Source organism: Emydura macquarii, unplaced genomic scaffold (assembly GCF_026122565.2).
Source record: "Emydura macquarii macquarii isolate MOO-44397 ecotype Brisbane River unplaced genomic scaffold, CSIRO-AGI_Emac_v2 contig_1363, whole genome shotgun sequence".
Classification (NCBI taxonomy): domain Eukaryota; kingdom Metazoa; phylum Chordata; order Testudines; family Chelidae; genus Emydura; species Emydura macquarii.
The window spans coordinates 17882675-17898416 of record NW_027131500.1 but is presented as its reverse complement, the minus strand read 5'-3'; the positions used below and the strand labels follow the sequence as shown (position 1 = coordinate 17898416).

At 37.4% G+C, this 15742-nt stretch overlaps 1 protein-coding gene and 1 pseudogene across 1 annotated transcript in view; one reads left to right on the top strand and one right to left on the bottom strand.

Annotated features, from left to right (window-relative positions):
• Nucleotides 1–15742, bottom strand: part of PDGFC (platelet derived growth factor C) — a 213752-nt gene that overhangs the window by 133894 nt on the left and 64116 nt on the right. The gene's annotated exons all lie outside the window — the stretch shown is intronic.
• Nucleotides 359–2068, top strand: LOC137155608 (E3 SUMO-protein ligase ZBED1-like; annotated as a pseudogene).

Genomic DNA, 15742 nt, shown 5'->3' with positions numbered 1-15742 from the left:
AGTTATATATGGGTGGTAATGTGATTTTTAATCTGGATGACTATTTACTTCGGAAGAGCTTGTATGATTATATAATCTAAGAACCCAAACACTACCATCTGATTTCTCCTAAATAACTAACCAACACAGGTCATATCAATATGAAAATAAATATCTAATGCTTACTCACAAGGCTGTCAATTAATCACAGTTAACGCAAGCAATTAATACAAAATAAATTAACACAATTTTTAACAGGCGTTAATTGCACACCTCTGTTTTAACCCTCTTCACTTACTGTACTTTTTCACTTAGTGGACACTGCCACAGTTCTACTGTGTTTTGATGATCTCTAGTGATTAAATATCAGAAAAAGTTAATGGACCAAAGCAGCAAAACTTCAGGTCTTTTGAATGGGAAGTTTATTTTTTTTAAACTTCCAGATGGTTCTCTGGATAAAAAGACGGTTATCTGAAGCTATGGCAAGACCGAGTTCCAATACCATCGAAGAACTTCAAGACTGCAGTACCACCGACTCACTAAACATGTTTTTGCCTACAGTTCTTGTGCTACAGATAACCCATCAACAGCAAATGAATCCCACGAGCTGTGACAGAGTATGCTTACAGAGTTTCAGGATCGCTACAAGCCCATGAATCAAACAAAGCACAATAGCTTAACCAATGCTATTGCGAAGTGGATAGCTATGGACTGCAGACTTCTCAACACTGTAAACAACAGAGGGCTAAGAGACGTTATTCAAACTGCATCTTCCAATCAGCCATACGCCTTGCCGCCCCGAGGAACCATTGCTCACGAATACGTGACCTACACCACAAGAAGAAGACTACAAAATTGAAGCGTCTGAAAAATGCACTAGCTGTTGCTTTGACTGGTCACTGGACATACTTGAGCAATCACAGCACACCTAACTGATGCTGCATGGACACTGCAGCCATTTGCTTTAACAGTAACACAGACCGAAGAGAGACATGCTGAAACGTGTGCAGAGCGTTTCTCGGATGTTGTGAAAGAATGGAACAGTCAAGAAATTAGTACTGACAGTACATGTAATGGAATACCAACAGCCAGTCGTTTGCCTTTTTAACTTTTAAACTCACAGTCTGCAGCAACCCATTACAGTGATAGTGGTTTTGAAAGCGTGCTGGCAAAGTGCAGAAAACTTATGGGTAATTTCAAACACAGTCCAGCCAAAAGTACAGCGCTAGAAATACAACAAGCTGCAAATGGACAGAAACAAGAACCTCTTGTACAAAATATTTCAACCAGATGGAACTCCACACAGGGGATGGTTCAGCTCCTGTTTAGAAATAAAGCCACTATCACAGCCACATCAGGTCTCCAAAAACACAATCTATCGGTGCCGACAGGAATGATTTTGAAAAACTGAAAAAGATAGAAACACTACTTGAGCCCTGCAGGTTTGTGACTGAACTCCTTGCAGAAGAATTGTATGTCTCGTGCTCCTTGGTTTTACCCACATTCTGCCATATTTTTCATGTTATGGCAGTCTTGGATGACAAGACTATATAAGCATATGTTGTTCAATTTAAGAACACTTTCACAGCAAATCTGACAAAACACAAGGAAGGTACCAATGTGAGATTTCTAAAGATAGCTACAGCATTCTACCCAAGGTTTAAGAATCTGAAGTGCCTTCCAAAATCAGAGAGGGATGAGGTGTGGAACATGCTGTCAGAAGTCTTAGAGCAACACTCCAATGCAGAAACTACAGAATCCGAACCACCAAAAAAAGAAAATCATCCTTCTGTTGCTGGCATCTTACTCAGCTGATGCAAATAAAAGTGAGTGGGTCCGCACTGCTTAGAACTTTTATCAAGCAGAACCCATCATCAGCATGGAAGGATGTCTTCTGGAATGGTCATAAAAACATGAAGGAGCATACGAATATTTAGGATATCTGACATGTAAATACCCTGCAATGCCAGCTACAACAGTGCCATGTAAATGCCTATTCTCACTTTCAGGTAACACAGTAAAGAAGCGGGCAGCATTATCTGCCATAAACAAACTTCTTTGTCTTAGCGATCAGCTGAACAAGAAGTAGGACTGAGTGAACTTGTGGGCTCTAAAGTTTTACATTGTTTTATTTTTGAGTACAGTTATGTAAAAAAAAAATTGTATATTTGTAATTTGTACTTTCATGATAAAGATATTGTGCTACAGTACTTGTGAACTGAACAATACTTTATTATTTTACAGTGCAAATATTTGTAATAAAAATAATTTTATAAAGTGAGCACTGTGCACTTCATATTTTGTGTTGTATTAAAATCAATGTACTTGAAAATGTTGAAAAACATCCAATAAAATATAAATCATAAAATATAATCCACACAGATTTTGTTTCCTTCACTGATTTTTAGCTGCTTTTAGGTCTTAAAAATTCTAGCTATGGAAACGATTGGCTGAGAAACACTTAATAGATCGATACTTCTTTTAGTGATTGTTTCAGGGCACACAATCTGCATTACCAGAGCACTGGCTAAGTGTTTAGGACATTTTTAACGAACAGTTGTTTACAATAACTTGATTTACTCAAGACCATCAAAAATAAATGCAACACACTTGTTGTATTTTCTTAAATTGGTATTCTATTATTGTTTAACAATGCAATTAATTGCGACTTTTTTATCTCATGATTAATTCCAATTTTTTTATTTGACAGCCCTACTCACAAATAATTGTTTTTGTTTTGTTTTCAATTCAAATTTTCAATAGTTCTTTGAATGCAGTTGTTATAGAGGTGTGCAAAGGATAATGCGATCTTTCTGTTCTATATATGTTCTCATACTGTGCTCATCACTGTAGTAGCTAAGCACCTTCCCATAGTGCAATAAGCAACACAAGTAACATCTGTCACATGTTTGTTCTTTCATCCATTCCTTTGGGGAGACGTGTGTGCAGTGGAGTGTCTTGTTTTGTTATGTGAGGGCATATGGTAGGCTTAAAGGGGGTTGTTTTAAATTTTGTTGTTGTTAGTATACACAGCTATTTATTTGTGTTAGAGAAGGCAAGATAAAAAAAAATGTATCTTGCACTTGAAGCCAAAGCGGTGAGATTTGTGATGGTCCTTATTCTTGGGGGGGGAGTTCATTCCACAGTGTTGGACTGCCCCTCCCCCCCCAGAAAGTTCTGTCTCCCATACAGGTGAGCTTTACTGCTGTGGTATAGGATTCCATTTTGCAAAAGGTGCAAAGTTGTCAACCATAGTTTTCATCCCACAGTTTTAGATTACTTTTTAAGATATCCATGGAGTGCACTGAAGATAAGGACCAAGACCTTGAACTTGAGTTGATATTCTATGGAAACCAGTGCAGAGAACAGGTTTGATGTTCTCATGGTAGCTTGTGTTGATCAGATGTTCTGCAACGTTCTGTACATGTTGGAGTTTCCTAAGTGCTGAAGGCTTTATGCACCGTGTGGCAAACTGCTGGCTCTGCTGCAGTGAGTCCTGCACATTTCCCTCTTGTGTTGGGTCAGGATGCTACCTGTTAGCCCCGTTTCTGGGCATTGGCCATCCCGGTAGTGCCCAGTGAGGGCGCGGGGAGGGAGAAGGGAAGGGACGCAGGCCCACCCTCTACTCCAGCTCCCAACTCAGGGGCCCTATGAATAGCAGCTATGCACTACTGACAATACTTGCAGCTGCAATTCTTTCCCCTGGGCTGCTTCCCCCTCTGCCCCTTCAGCTCTTCAGGGCCGCTCCCAAACTTCCTGCCTGGGGAAGGATCTCAGTCTCATTCCCCCTTTTTTTGGCAGGGTCCTTTTCCCTCAGGGCTCTGTATCTTTGGGGGTTGGGTTCCCTCCCAGAGTTATCCTTCACCTGATTCTCTGGTCTTTGTCAGTCACAGTGATTCTCCAAAATTCCCACCAGCTCTCCTTACTCCCACACACTGCCAGGCTGGAGCAGGGGTTTTTATCAGGTCCCTGTCAGGGCCTTAATTGGCTTCCGGTGCTCTAATTAACCTGTAGTAACCACCCCTCAGTCCACAGGGAACAAGACTCTGATCATTCTGGGGCTTACATACCTCCCTTCTATCACTCTCCGGCTACACTCTGACCCTGCTGTATACCACATAACAGGTATATAACATAACTGTAGTTCTGTTGAGAAATGATGAAGGTGTGAACAACTGAGGCCAGACCATCATCTACCAGAAATGGGACAGTTTCCCAGCCAACTGGAGAGGTCAAAAAGTGTTATTCACTGGCGATATTATGCGACAGCTTAGTGTCAACACAAAATCCATTCGTATGCCAAAACTATGGACTGAACTGCCCATTTGTGGTGTGCACTTTCAACCAAAGGAAACCGCACCGTGGCTGTGAACTCTTCAGAATGTTTTCCTCTGCCCACCAGCCTCACCTCTGTCTTGCTCAGGCTCAGCTTCAGCCAGCTGCTCCAGCCATCTAAGTCCTATGTGGAGACAGGTTGGTAGAGCTCTTTGTCATCAGTATACTGCTGGCACTTTGCTCTATGTCACTTGACCACTTCAACTAATGACTGAATGTAGATATTGAAAGGGACCAGAGAGAGAACTGATCCTTGTGGGACTCCTCAACAGAGGGGTCTATTGGTGGAAATGTAGTTTCCCATCATTACTGAGATTGGATAAATTCCTCCAGGAAGGATTCAAACCATTTTAGTGCATTACCTTGCAACCCTTCCACCTCTCTCAGGTGACATATGATTGACAAGGAAAATGCTGCGGTTAGGTCCAGCAGGATGAGACTGCATCTCCATTGACAGAAGGAGGTCATGTGTTAATGCCACTAAAGCAGCTTCAATTCTATATAGTGGATTATGGTAGGTTGAAGATATTAGCTTCAGTTAGATGAGTTTGAGCAATCCTTTCTATGAGCTTGCTCAGAAATGGGAGGTTTGAAACTGGGGAGTAGTTGGATAGAACTGATATATCCAGGGTAGATTTCTTCAGTGTCAGTCCAACTGGTGTGGGTCTGGAAGACTTCTTCTCTAAATGATGCATTAGCTATTTCAGTTAGAAGTGGAATATTCTGTTTTCATTATTCTCTTTTACAGGCCAAGGACATGACTCATTTCACTAGTCTTGGGTCAAGACTCCTTTAGGGTGTCCACAATAGTCTGATGACTGAATATACTGGACTCTGGGAATGCAGTTAGTTTATTGACTAAGGGGTCCTTCAGAGAGTTTGACCCAAATCCATTTCAGGCTTTGAAAATAAGGAACAGAATATTTTAAATATTCCCAATACAGGATAGCCAGCCAATGGTGACTCTTTGGGGCAGTCTCTTGAAATAAGTGATTTCCTAATAAGGGAGGTCACTTGTACAGTTTTCATTCTGAGCCTGGATTTAGACTCCTGTTTGAGACATGAATCTCTTTACGCAAGATAGTCCTTCAGTGTCTGGTCTAAGGATTCTACAGAGCTGTGCACCTTTAAAATAATTAAATGCAAGATTTTAAAGATTGATCAGCCATTCAAAAATGAAACCACAACACAACACCTCTACTGTCTGATTACACGGATACATCTTAATACACTTTGCCAATAAACAGTTGGAGTGATGTTCTGTCTGGTAAAAAGGCTGCCCACCAGTTGGCCAAGGCAAATGTTTTTCTTGTGTTTCTAGATGGAGATTTACAGGACAATATTTACTGGAAGCACAGAGAATATAAGTGAGACCAGAAGTTATATAGCAGTTAGGCATGTGATTTTTCAACAATTTATTTACTTTCTAATTCAAATGGTCTCCACTAAAAGGGCCAAGTTCAGATTTAGTATAAGCAGGTGGACTTAACCTTGCTTACATCCCATAAGTGCTGTTTTCAAATGTTTGCAGAGGTAAATCAAATATATCCTACAACTAAACTATCCAGCACTTCTATTCCTACTTTGGATTATCTCCTTTTCACTGCAATAAGTGGCAACAGCCACCTAAAGCACATACAATTTGTTAGACCTTGTCCCTTGTGCAATAAAGTTCAGCCACCACCAAATGCTTCTAGTTAGATGACAGAACTGAACTGTTATCCAACTTTAATATGAAAGACTGAAGCTAGAAATCTGAAGATTTCTGGCCTGAAGATGACCATCTGAGCATGTCTGCAACTGCTAGCAGCACCCAAGAAGTATGAGATCTTTCAGAAAGTTAGAGGTAAGAGAACATTCTGCAATTTCATGTCTGTCTGTCTGTAAAAGCATATTTTAACAATAAGAATAATTCATTCTTATTAGTTCCACCACGGAACATAGAATGTTGAGGACCTTAATGAAAAACAAATTACCAGACCACATGGGGACCATTTCCCCTCGTTGTCCATTCTCCATGTCCCAAAGATATTTGTCTTTGTAAATTCTCCTGTAAATCTCCTAAAAAATGCTGAAGAAAAAAGCCTTCACTGATGCAACCATCACATAATGTGGAACATGTATTGAGGAGACTTCATGAGGAATAGGAACAAAAGAAGGTAGACATCAAAAATTGTTTTTTTCCATTGGTCATTTCCATTTTTTTCAATTATGTCTAAGAATGTGAGCTTCTCAATTTCCAGCTGGTGGATCTTGAGGGTGCAGAAAGATTTGTCATAAAAGTGATATCAGTGGAGTTAACTGCAGCTCACTGTAGGGTTTGTTGTATTTATATCCTAGCAGAAAGACAGTTTTTGTATTTCCCAGGAATGATTGACTTTTGCTGCATGTTAAGCCATGTCCCTACTCCTCTAATGTGAACTGATTGCTATGGTGTGTGACCTACAACATAGATTTTTATATTGCTAGCACTGACATGATTGTCACTGTATTACTAATCTATGTTATGTCAAATAAGGAAAGCATTATATACAATGCTGAAATTTATATAGCAGAACTTTGCAAAATTAATGGCAAGGAAAACATATACAAATCATACTGAGGTCCAAAGGGAAAACAATTATACTGGGGAAGTTTGAGGATTTTTAAAAAAAATAATTGCTTGGGTCACGTACAGCATCTAATATATGGTTACATTATAAACATCTCAAAGAGTATGACCACAGCATTACTACGACTCTTGCAGCTGAATTATCCATTTTAGATTATATGTCATCACACAGGCCTTTTAAACGGCTCATTGTCATACTCAGCTCTTGATTGATCCACTCATGACTGGGTATCCATTCTGTTGCTGTCAATCACACTGTTCATTCATTTTATTTCATCTGCATTCCAAGATACATTCCTTCTTAGAGAACATGATTCCTCCACTTACAGGTTTGTTCCACTACATTTTAGTCATGTGTTGCCCTTTACTTTGGCAGATGTCCTGCTTTCATTTCTTACTGCAAGCTATCTTTCACTCTTAGTACCTGGTAAACTTACATAATATCTTTCAGCTGTTATCCAACACATAACATCTTAATAAGTGAGACATACCAAACGGTCCTCCTACATTCATATGCATATTGGTTTATCAAAATGTATCCATAGTTTACCATAGCAAATGTAATATATAAAATTTAAAAGGTATCATTTTTAAAAGCTACATTAAAAGGTATCAAGTGCAAAATTATAGGAAGTATTCTTTAATATAATCAACAAAAATTTCTTGCAGAGAGTAATTTAAATACTAGGCAATACTGAAATCTCTAAAAACATTGCTTTATACTGTTTTTACCCAAATTCTGTCACCTTTAAGGAGTCTATCCTTTCAATTACAACATATAAAAAAAGTCTGCAAAAGCTACAAAAGATTTTCCCAGAAGCAGATATGTGTCCATTTTACTTCCTAGAAAGATTGATTTTTCAGATCAATAAAACATTTGCATTTTTTAAAAATTATGGTACATTTATATTCAAGGTGTTTTCTCATACACAATACCGTTTAAGAGAAGCCTGATGGTGTACAAAAGGCCAGTTTCTCTCCAGAATCATTCACACAAAGTTTGTAGGAAACTACTTTGGAATATATTTAAGTAAGTGCAAGAGATAAGAAATATGGTAAACTTCTTACATTCTACTGCATCATGCTTAGGAGGTAAATGAAAAAAATTATGAAAGGCAAGTTGAATTATGCATTATTATTTCTGAAACAGGACAAAGGTTTTTCTTTGAAGCTTGAAGAACAGATATGAGTCAAGTGACGTTTGACTTCCATGTCTCTTTCCATGCTATAAGATATCATATATGTTAAAGTCAATACTAGCTTATTGTATATTTTTATCAGTAAAAGCTCAGATAAAATGAAACTGTTCAAATTAAATCTCAGTGGTTCACCCTTAATGTTGTTTAATCCCTTCCATTCTCAGAGGTTTGATGTACTTTCTAACAGGATGTTGAAATGACTGTCTTTAAATAAATAATCTTAGAAAATATATTAATTCTGACAAAAAAGTGTTCAGTAACTGAGTAGACAGAACTCAAATTTTAGACACGAAAAACTGTAAAAAACTATTTCTCCTATGAAGCTAGTACATAGGCTACAAAAAAAACCTTAGAAAGTGGTCTGAAAATGGAACAAAAAGTGGCTTTCCTATCACTGATTTAGTTTACTTTATGATATTTTAATAGTTCTCAAAACTCTTCTAATGCAAAAATCAATGGAAACTTCTTACTGTAGCTAACCAAAACTAAGGTTATCTTTAGAATGTATTATTTATTTCTATGAATTAATAATAATTTTTTGATGCTGTCACTATTTTAAAGCTACTTTAAACATTTCCAAAAATGATTGTCAACACAAATGCCAAGGCTTCATAGTTTTGATTACAGGCCATCTGCTAAATTTATTAGAAACTAACCTTTTTAGGAGACTGGATTGCTCAGTGAGAGAGATCTTTTAATCTCTATGCAGATCTGAATCTGATGTAGACTAGCAGGGTGTAACGTACAATTTTTAACTTTAATATGAACTGTACATATATGCATGGCTTTTAATGCAGAATAATACCTATAAACCAGTTTGATCTCTGAGTCTTTGAAATGTTTTTGGGTATAAGCTGTTTGCTAGTAGGGGAAAAAGAGGAGGAGGGACACAACAAACATTTCTGTTTTCCATTCACTTGTAAGGAACCACCTGATAACATTCAGTAAAGGCCCCTCTCAAAGAGTATTAATGGAGAACTGTAAAGGAATAAATGTGATATTGTTCAGATACTGAAACAGGAGAATGCCTACTACCCATTCATGTTTGGAAGTCAAAACAAAGCAACAGCAACACCAGCTTTACTCAAACTGACTGACTAGTGTGGAACTGAACTGTCCTGAAGATGAAATAGCAGTAACTGAACCCTGAGCTGCCCACACCGATGTGCTGTGTCTTTAGGTTTTGAAGTGACACTACCACATGGACTTCCTGCACAAACAACCTCTAATTAACAGACTGAGACACACAATTTCACATTGACTGGTCCTGCATGAAGCACTAGCATGTTAGGCAGAGAAAAAGTTATGGTCACACCATGCTCTAGATAATATTTCCATAATTTGCTAAAGAAGTTTTGTTCCCTAGCTGAGCTTTTCACAGTGTCTGGCTAGATTTGGTATTTGACTTTATTTGTGCTATGTGATTCTCTCTCTATTTTCACTATTGTGCCAATGAGAAGGGATTAATATTTTTAAAGAAAACTAGATTTAGATATAAGTCACAGATGCTTTTTTTAAAAAACTGTGGAGATTATAAAAATTGGGTAGCTGCTCTTGAAGCTCAGAGAAAAAGAACCTGAATTAAGACCTCGGTGGATACTAGCTCCAAGTGAGATAACTGAGTTAGAAAAAGGAATGGTCAATGGCCAGTTCCTTTAATGGAAAATGCCATATGATGGGAATGTTAGCATAGTTACAGGTAGGCTTCCTATGTGAGAACTGAATTATCAATTATTTGCGGTAGTTGTACATAAGGGACCAAGTCCTGCTTGCTTTACTCACATGTAGCCCCACTGACTTCAATTACAGCTCATCGTGTGACAGTGGGACATTATTTAGGTCAAAGTGATCAGTCATCACAATTTTGCAACTGTGTAAATTTAGCATCATGAAACAGTGATGGTTATCAACAGGGAGAACAATCATTGCTTTACCTTAATAACTACGATGATCCATCTTATAAAATAACTGATGAGTCTTCCTTCCCAGGTCCATTGAGATGCTGAGAATCAGTGGGAGTTGAGGGTTGCCCAGGACCTCTCAAGAGAAGTTCAGAACCTCACCAGACTGGGTCTTTAGTGCACCAGGGTAGTCTAATTTTTTATTCTACCTATTTATATTATTAAAGTACCTGACACCATGGTGACCAAACCCATTCCAACTATTAAAAAACAAAGCGAGTGCAATGAAGGAGTTGTCAGAGGACTGTCCCACTCTCGGTGCAATCGGCTCCTATTTTTAAGTGCAATATTAATTCTCCATTCTAATCCATGTTTAACAACAGCTTATTACATCTGAGATTCTGTCAGGATTGTTCCCATTCTGGTTCCTTGAGGAATGGTTTGATGAAAACATTTGTCTTACAGCATGATCTGTATACGGCATGGTAGGACCTACTAAGATCGTCTTTGGGTCTTTGCTTTTAGGAAGGCTCTACCTCCTGCTCCCTCAAATCTATATCTAGGTTAAAATAGATTTAGTAAACTTGGTAATTGTAACTACCATTAATGGTCTCTGAAAGAGTAGCAGCCTTTGAGACAGTGTAGGCTTGTCCTACAGAGGGCTTTGTAAATCTGTAATAGAACCTTCAGTGAACTGCACATTTATCTGTTGAATATACTATTAGAACATGCTGCAAAGCGGGAAACTCCCACAAACAGACCTTCAAGCACAACAATGGAGTAGCCAGAGAGAGTTAATGGCTAACACCCATTAAAGGATAGATTACACTAACAAGGATTGTTTAGAGTAAAGAATTCACCAAGAAAGCATGTGCACAATGAAGTACTGACTGACCAATGAGGACAATCCCCACATCACAAGCACCACTGGTCCAGCAAACTGGAAAAGACTATAAAAGAAGGGGAGTGACATAACAACTTGTTTCTCCCCCTCTAACTCAACACCTGGAAATCTGGAAGACAAAGACTTGGAACTGAGGGTAGGAGAATTCCAGCCTGTGTATGGAAGATCTATTGCCTGCTTGGACTGTGTAACAGGGTGAAACACTGCTTAATTCAAATCCAGTCTAGTTAGTAGAACTCAGATTGCAATTTTACCTTTCTTCCTTAAGTAACCTACTTTGAACTGTATGCTTATTACTTACAATCACTTAAAATCTATCTTTCTACAATTAATAAATCTGGTTTATATTTTAACTAAAACATTGTGTTTTGTGTTTGGCTCAGGTTAACAAAAGCTGATTCGTGTTTCCTCCACTTGGGGTGGTGGGGAGGCAGACTAGGCAATAAACTTCACTGGTCAGGCTTTTGACCAGGGCAAGATGTACAATCCTGGGGTCTTGGGCTTGGGAGCTGGCTGGAGCTTCGTATTGTTGGTTTGTAAGTGGCTAGGAAAAGCATTCATTGAACTAAGCTGGGTGTGGTCCCTGACTGTGGATGGCTGTGAAAGTGCAGTACCTGTGAGAGAGGTTTGTGTCTTGTCACAGCATCACCGTGTGAGAGGGAGCCCAGGCTGGTGAGATAGAGAGCTCAGTGGTACCCTAGTTCCAGGTGGCACTCATGGGGGGGTCTTGTCACTACATCCCATTATTTTATCATGGGAACAACTGCTACAGTTAAGGTCCCATATAATGGTCTTCACCGTAATCCTTCCTCTATCCTCTGATCTTTCCAGGAAAAAATCTTTCATATTTGGGCTGAAGTATTTTAGGAATAGCATCTTGGCAAGATGATTTTTTTAAAAAGCTTCAGAATAAATGGTATAAGATATTTGTAAGAATGAGAACAAAGTGTGGAGGAAGGAGAAGACCGTTTTCCCCATTTATTAAAAAAAAATTCTTCTGAAACTTTAGGTTGGGGGTGGGGTTACAACAGTATTGACATAGCTATAATGGCTAGCGGTTGACAGCTGAGATTTATTATGGAAATAGTTGTCACTAAGGAGTATTTGAGTGTTCTTGTATAACAGTTTTTATTTTACTCTGTTACAAGCCTCTCTCAAAAAAATCACAGCATATTTTAGTACCTTTTTAATGTCTTTTACATGCTAAATCCATAAAGTGTGAGGGCAAGGAAGAGCATGTTACACATGGATGCACTGTTAAACTTCTCCATGGCATGAAAAATTAATGCACAGATTTTAAGACCACTAAGAGACACTGCAATCATTTAGTCTGACCTACTACATAGTACAGGCCACAGACCTTCACCCAGTCATTTCTGCATCAAGCCTAATAACTCACACTTGAATTTAGCAAAGATGCACAGCTAACAGGGCAAGGTATTCTTTTTCCATATGTTAAATAGTAATTGTTGTGGGAACGATTTAATAGCTGTCTGTTTTTCTTAAGACTTTAAGAGCTACCCAACAAATATTAATAAAATTGTAAAATTTAGTGAAAAAAAATCTAATTTGTCCCCTTGCCCATGCAAAATTGCCCCCACAATCTCTTCTCAAATGAATTTTTTTTTTGTCATTTTGAAATTAGCTATAATTTTTTCAGGCAAATTTTAATGTCTTAAATAATGGAACTTCTGACGACTTCCTCTGGCCAACTATTACACAATCTAACATGCTTTACTGTCAGGGAGGCTTTTCCCGATATTCAGTCTAAAATACATTTTTCTTAATTTCATCACATTACTTCTAGTTAACCTCTACTGTCACCACCCTATATAAATCCCATTCATTCTTAGGGCTTACTCACTTCAAATATATGTAGACAGTTACATGGTTATCATGTCTACCTTTAATTATTACTTACCAGGTTATACATATTTAGCTCTTTTAATCTTTCCTTGTAAGTCACTGCCCTCAACCTATTATTCAATTTTGTTGCTCTCCTCTGACCTCTATCCAATTTGCAATGAGGTACCAGGATCCAAATGCAGGTTCACTGAAGTCTTATACTTTGCAGAGGAGATAGAACCTCCTTGCTCTCTCTCTTGATATCTGCATGCATGAAGCCTCAAGCTGTAATCACCTTTATTGCTGCCATATGGCACTGCAACTGCACGCACAACTTCACATCCAGTATCTCTTGATTTCTTTTGACATTACTACTTTCAGTGTTTCCTGCTCCCACTGAAATTCCTCTGTATTACAGATTACTTTTTGTCAGATACATCAGGCTACTTTTTTCCAAGATGTATCTTGTTTTGTTATTTCCTACTCAGATTTCTAAATTCCAGGTCCCTTCACATAATTTTTCGATCCTCAATGATAACTTCCTAAGTTATTATCAGTTATGAATTTTATGTTCAGATTGTTCACTCCTTTTCTTATGAATTATGAAGGATGTTATTAGCAATATTATTAGGTAACCCTTACTTTTTGTTACAATCATACCTGCTTTTTTGTTGCACTTGACCATACCATAATATGGCAGTTTGGTAAGTTTGTTAATTCCCTAAGATTCCTCATTTATCTACAGCCATGTTTCCCCCCGAGACAGACTTTTTTTTACCTTCACATATAAATCAACATGTCAAACCATAAACAGCTCATGTTAACAGATACAAAGATACATATTATATCTTATTTACACTATACAAAACACTATAGTCTCTTACTTACACTATTCAAATAGGGCCAGAGCCTCATCTGATATAAACTGGTGTTTCATTGACTTCAGAAAAAATCCCTCACAGTTTTTATAATTATCTCTCTACCTATTAGCGTGCAACTTTCATGCTGCAAGAATTAACCATCATCAATGCTTTCTCCAATGCACCAACAAAATGTAGAAGACTACACTGAATTGTGCTCCTGGGTTCTGAGTCTACTTTTGACACTTGAATGGAGTTGTTCAAAATGAATTAGGAGTGATTTTGCTAGATTTGATTAGCTAGTTCATAGCCATGCAAGTTTTTTCTTGCATTTTCTAGCATACACTATATTCAAGCTAAAGGGGACAAACAGGTGCGTGCACACGCACGCCCCATTTATAAATAATTCCCCTTTGTCAGGGGGAAGTAAAAATATGAGTGAGAGAAAGCGAGAGAGAGAGATGGATGGGGAACCTCCAAAAGCTGCCATGTGAGTAACATGAGAAATCTCCAACAGCTACACACTGCAGCGACTATATGTGCGCATTTAAATCACTTGCAGCTTCTTAAATTCATAATGTAGTTGTGAATCATGGGATTTTATCTCCCTTGTAATTGTAACTAGAAGGCAGAACAGATGGCAAATGTTTAAAATACATCTCAAGCATTTGGTACCCTAGCTTACAGTGCTTCCCAGAAAACCCTGAAATTTACTGTTCTGTCTCATGAAAACCACTGTAGCAAAATCCTTTTATACTCGTTTCCTCTTCTCACAGAAGGGTACCTCATGAAGGATGACAGGTCCAAATTTCAAGCTACACCACAAATCATTAATTTATTTATGTAAAAATCTTCAGGAAAAACCTTATAATGTCATCTTTCCTACAAAAGAGCATCCATATATTACTTGACTTATCCAATCACTGTGATGTTCCAGTTGAAGGTGCCTGAGACAAGCATAAGGACTTTCCTTCTGCTTTGCTTTTTTGCTCCATTCTTGTGATCAGCCATGAGATTGACATATACCTATGACATTTACCAGTATCTTGTAAATTTCAACATCTAATATGTATGCAGGAACTGAATAAGCATTCAGTCAGCGCAAGAAATTATATAACACCCACTCCAAGGCCTGTAAACCATATATCATGATTGATAGACCTACATTTTAAGCCTACCAACCTTGACAGAGTCTTTTTAAGATAAGAGTTATTCCCACATATGCTCACTAAAACTGAATATTAATGAAAAACAGTTAAACATAGCTAATGATCCATTTATATTAACTGGATTAACAACTACCAGATTCAAAACAAATCTATGCCTTGCATAGGAAGTGAACAAAACATCTCTCATTCCGTAAAATACAGGAAAGAACCCTAGAATAGCTCATATTTTTATGATAGCAATGTGTATCCTAAACTCATTTTTGAAGGTAAATGATGGAGAAAGTTACATTGTGATGTATACATATAATTGTTTTCCTACTTGCTATGCACAAACAAGCTTTATCTCAAATCTCATAAAGGAAAATCAATATCCACATGCAAATACTATAAATTATTTTTTGTGTAGGAAATGAAACTTAAATAAGACTTGGTTTAAAAATGTTCCTTTAAAAATAAAAAAAAATATTGGAAAGTATTCAAAGGGACACACAATTTGCATTTTTTAAAATTCACGGATTTAAAAAAACGTAGTTTTTGATACAGCAATCTTTTTTAAAAAGTTCTGATTTTTAAAATATTCTTTAAAATATTTTAAGGTTTTAAGGATTTGGCTGAGGTTTGGCTGATATTTACAAGGTTTTTATCACCAAAGTAGAAACTCCTTCGCAACAAAGGAAACTGAAAATTACTACACAAAGAATTTCACAGAATAAACAAACTAGAAAAAAAATTGTTCCCTAACTTCTTTCAGTCTAATAATCTTAGATGTTACTTGTAGCAACAATGGTCCAAAATTTTCAGACAAATATGATTTTCAAATTGATGCCCGCTCTCTAACAATATAGGTTAGAGATATTCTATTGTGAATTATTTTTGCCATAATTTCTTATAAATTAATTATAATTTGTTAGAATGAAAGTGTGGATTTGTAAATCTACA